The following is a 5,265-nucleotide window of genomic DNA, read 5'->3' on the forward strand; positions in this document are numbered from 1 at the left end:
CTGCCTGCAGGTGGGTAACATTGTACCAGGAAAATGTTGTTTTGGGAGATAAAAAGGTCTGAAGGAATAAAAAGAAAAGATAAAAGGTAGAAGGAGATAAATTTCAAGTAGAAACAGAAAGAACCAATTCTCTGGGAGCATAGATGATCAGGGCTTGTATGATGGTTTGTATATGCTTGGCCCAGGGAGTGGCACTATTTGGAAGTGTAGCCTTGTTGGAGTGGTTGTGGCCTTGTTGGTGTGGTTGTGGCCTTGTTAGAATAGGTGGATGTGGGCTTTGAGATCCTCATCCTCGCTGCCTGGAAGCCAGTATTCTGCTAGCAGTCTTCAGATGAAGATGTAGAACTCTCAGCTCTTCTGGTTCCATGCCTGCCTGAACAAGGCCATGTTCCTTCCTTGATGATAATGAACTGTACCTCTGAACCTGTAAGCCAGCCCCAATTAAATGTTGTCCCTTATAAGAGTTACCTTGGTCATAATGTCTGTTCACAGCAGTAAAACCCTCACTAAGACAGCTTGTTAAGTATATATATATATATATATATATATATATATATATATATATATACATATATGTATGTATATATATATATATATATATGTGATGATTCCTGTCCACAGAACATGAGCAGAAACGTGCCCCATCGGAAAGATGCAAGAGTAGGTTTCACAACCAACTTTGTTCTTTTCCTGGAGACTGACCTTGGAAGTCTCCTATCCCAGGCCATGACTGTGTAATGGAGAAGAGCTCTCAGAAATGTTAGCCTTTAAAGAAAGATAAAAAGGCATTTGAGGAAGATGCAAAGTCAATACAGTCCAGGGTTTACTTGCTTCCAGAATACAGCACAGCATAACTGACTGATATACCTCAGTTCATCCATCTTGGACCATCATTTCAAGATAAGGAAGTTAGTGGTTATTTTGGGGGGGGGTGCAGTGTCTTTATTGATGGTATTCAAGAGAGTAGGGAGGGCTCCCTAGACCCCTCCTGTTATTATGGGGGTCTGGGATGGAAATTGTGAGGGAGATGTTCAGTGTTGGGGGATAAGTTGGGACAGGGACTCAACTGAGGGCCTCTCTTATTCTCAGTGTCCTTGCTAGGGTGGGTAGTCCAGCACGTTTTACTCCTTGTAGGCCATGTAGGCCATGAGGTCCATGACCCTGTTGCTGTAGCCATGTTCATTGTCATTCCATGAAATGAGCTTTATAAAGCTATCTTTGAGAGCAATGCCAGCCCCAGCATCAAGGAAGAGTGGGAGTTGCTGTTGAAGTCGCAGGAGACAACCTGGTCCTCAGTGTAGCCCAAGATGCCCTTTAGTAGTCCCTCAGGTGCCTGCTTCACCACCTTCTTGATGTCATCATATTTGGCAGGTCTCTCCAGGCTGCATGTCAGATCTACAACAGATACATTGGGGATAGGAACATGAAAGGCCATGTCAGTGAGGTTACGGTTCAATTCTGATGACCTTGACCACAGCCTTGGCAGCACCAGTGGATGCAGGGATGATGTTCTGGGCAGCCCCATAGCCATCATGCCACTGCTTTCCAGAGGGGTTATCTACAGTCCTCTGAATGTCACTGATGCCATGAACAGTGGTTATGAGTCCTTCCACGATGCCAAAGTTGTCATGGATGACCTTGTCCTGGGGAGCTAAGCAGTTGGTGGTGCAGGATGCATTGATGACAATCTTGAATGAGTTGTCATATTTCTCACAGTTCACACCCATCACAAACATGGGGGCATCAGCAGAAAGGGCAGAGATGATGACCCATTTGGCCCCACCCTTCAAGTCAGCCCTAGCCTTCTCCATGGTGGTGAAGATGCCACTTGTTAGTGGTTATTTTTATGTGGCAAAAGATCCCTGACTTAGAATCAGCACCTTGGCCATACATCTAATTCAAAGTTAGAAATTATCCCGGAGACACCAGTTGCTATTAGAAAACATGTTTGTTTGTTTTAATTTTCTAAAGGTTTGCAAATTTCATATTCTCTTCTAAAATCCACCCCAAACGATGCTATACCAGAGTACCTCTTTGTGGTATTGACCTAGTTGAATCATTCTGAGCTTGGCATGGAGCCATCAGATCCATAGATGATATTAAAGATAAGACGTAAGAAATCCATTGCAGAACCCACTGTCTAGATCCTAAGAAGGCTCTTAATCATGTGACACAGTGATGTCTTTAAAAGAATCCTCTGAGTAATTTGTCTTCCTGTCTCTACATTAGCAATAGCTGTTCTATAAAAATGAATATCACCACTACCCACTTTATCAGGTTGTTACAAAGATTAAATTAAAGCTTAAGTAGATTCTTGCAACAGAGTGGGCATGAAATATACATGTGCCATTGTTAGAACTTTTAAAACTCTAGTACTATAAAGTATAATAATACTCAATATGTTTTATGACAGAGGAGAGACTAAACCAGTGCCTTCTCATGGGCAGTCGGCCACTGGCTCCAGCTCTGCTCTGTCTCTGTTTCTTGCCATCTTCTTCTGTAGCTTAGGACTTTGCTGCATATTATATATTTTTATAAATGAACATAAACTCTCTCCAAAACTAATATATACATATATATGTGTGTGTGTATATATATATATATATTACATACACATCACATAATAAACCTTCAATTCTGTATTTAACCTTTGCTGAAAATCCTATACACAGAATTTTCTCCATTATAGTGTCTTCTTGCTTTCCTGGTGTTATTAAAGAGGTAAATCTTAACACCTGCCCCAACCAGAGGACGGGCTTGAAACTAGGCTTAATAGCCTAAGCTTAACTTCTAACACTTCAGTCAAAATTGTACAAAAGGGTCATTGAGTCGTCTCACCTGCACACATAGGGCTGCTTCAGAGCACCAGGCATGGTTTGAGACGTGCAAGGATGCTCTGGATGAAAGTTATGACTGCCATTTTCCAGATACTTCATACACCAGGGTTGTGATAATATATCAATGGAAATTATGTGTTTGAGTTCATTGGAAATTTTGGGAAGCCTCAGGATAACTGAGCAGTTAAAAAACCAGTAGCTTTTTCAGAGAGCTCTGGTTTGATTTGAAGTATCCATGTGGCAGCTTGCAGTTTTCTCTAATTCAAGTTTGATGAGACCAGTTCCCTCTTCTGACCTCTTGAGGCACTGCATGCACATAGTGGACTTATTCCGACAAAACAACAACAACAAAACCAACAACAGAACCTATGGGCTGCATAATCATGGTGACAAATGAACTCAAAACATGATTAGTCTAAAGCTCAAGAAAATTCAGTAATACTCAGTTCAATAAAGATTTGGGGCCTTTGTTTTCCAGGCATTTGCTGGACTCTTGGAACATGTACATAACTAAAGCAACAAAGTTTCAAGTGCTCAAAGTCTTCATAATTTGAGTAGATAGACACATGTAAGTAATGATGCTATATTAGTAAACATGTTTCATTCTGTTCAGAGCCTTCATTACAAAGTACAATTACTGGTTGAGTTTCTGTATTTATTATTTGGCTCTGTGCTAAGGCATTATCTAACTGGGGCAAGCCCTGTGACTGACCTCACGACAGGTTCAGAGCCCATCCTCTGGTAGACATCCACAATATTCTAGGTCGTAATATGCATATACATAACATGTACAGAAAACACTATTTTTTCATATGTATAAGTAACACTACTATGAAAACATAATAGAAAGACTTATTTACAATAGCAATAACAATACCTATATAAGGAGCAAAAATATCTGAAAATAAAACTAATAAGCAGTCTTCAAAACAAAGAAAAGATGAGTATATATTTCTGAACAATTGAAGCCAACCACAAAGTCATTGAACACATGAAAAGACTTACTGTGTTTTCCAGTTACAAAAAGTATACACAAAGTTTCCTTATGCAACTTGATAAAATTAATTCATAAACAATTCCAATAAGAAAATTGAAAAAGAAATATTGTTCTAAAATATATAAGCTAATTTTAAAATTAATAATAATAGCTTATTAAAAATAATAACTGGGAAATCTCTAAAATTGATCTTACATACCAACCAGCATATATTTTATAAATGATTGAAAATTAAAACTGTATAGTCTGCAATAAATTCCAAAAAAATATCCCAACTTACATGGTTATTTGTTAAATGATAAAGGTAACATCTGGGGATATACATTTAAATATATATTTTATTATATAGTGTAGAGATAACTGAATAGTCATAGGAAAATACATATATTTACATTCATGCATTATATCAACAGAAATCTCTAAAGGGCTTTAGGATGTAGATGTAAAGGAAATCATAAAATAACCGAATTCCCTCATCAACTTAAAAGAGAGCTCAAGAGCAAAATACATAGAATTGAGAAACCAATAAGAGAAGCAGATTGTTGGATTAAGTCACATAAGATTAATTATCCTTGTACTCAAAACACCATAAGGAAAAATGGGAAGCAAATATATGACAATCCGACAAGAGCAAGGGGTCACACCTTTAAACTTCTAGAAGAAAACCTAGAAATTTAGAAGAAAAATAACAAGATATATTTTATAATTCTGAAGAGACATCTTGAAAGAAAACATGTTTCATACTGTTGTATATTTGTATTTTACCAATTTGATTGATTTCTGTTATAATTTTCTATTCTTGAATAATTATCATGACCTTGGTGCTCTTAAGCTCTAAGGTATCTATTACCTTCAAGTTTCAATTGGTCAGGAGGGTAGGCATAGCTTAACTGGGCCCTTGGCTCATAATCTCATGACTGCAATTAAGTGATATATGGTAAATAAGTAGGTATAGACACAGTCGACTTGCACGGTCTTCTATGAGAAAATGTATTTTCAGAAAGAAACAATGGAACCATTTTCTTTAATTTTATAAATGGATAACTGCAAAGAATGGATTTGGAATGGGAATAAGATCTCTCCATGAATATTGTACTGCTTCTGCCACTGCTGTGGCAGAGTCCTTGACAAGAAGTAATTAAAAGGAGGAAGGTTTATTTGACTTATATTTTGAGGAGATACAGTTTACCATGACAGGAAATATTCTACACTCAAACCACAACAAACAGCTTTTTGTATCATTTGTACTTTTAAAACATACCAACGTATTTGTTGCTAAAACCTAAATTTATTGTAGCTTATTGTTGAATGGATGGGGATGGGGAATCAGGGTCATAATGAGTACATGGTTCAGATGCAGGTGAGGGCATGGGAGTGAGGCAGTAAACTCAGTTCACCCATCCCTGAGGCCCATCAGAATTTCACATCATC

General features: G+C 37.9%; 1 pseudogene; it reads right to left on the reverse strand.

The window, feature by feature from the left end:
• Positions 1–1,121: 1,121 nt before the first annotated feature.
• Positions 1,122–2,873, reverse strand: LOC127666297 (glyceraldehyde-3-phosphate dehydrogenase-like; annotated as a pseudogene).
• Positions 2,874–5,265: the final 2,392 nt, after the last annotated feature.

This window comes from Apodemus sylvaticus, chromosome 15, assembly GCF_947179515.1.
Source record: "Apodemus sylvaticus chromosome 15, mApoSyl1.1, whole genome shotgun sequence".
In the NCBI taxonomy this organism is placed as follows: domain Eukaryota; kingdom Metazoa; phylum Chordata; class Mammalia; order Rodentia; family Muridae; genus Apodemus; species Apodemus sylvaticus.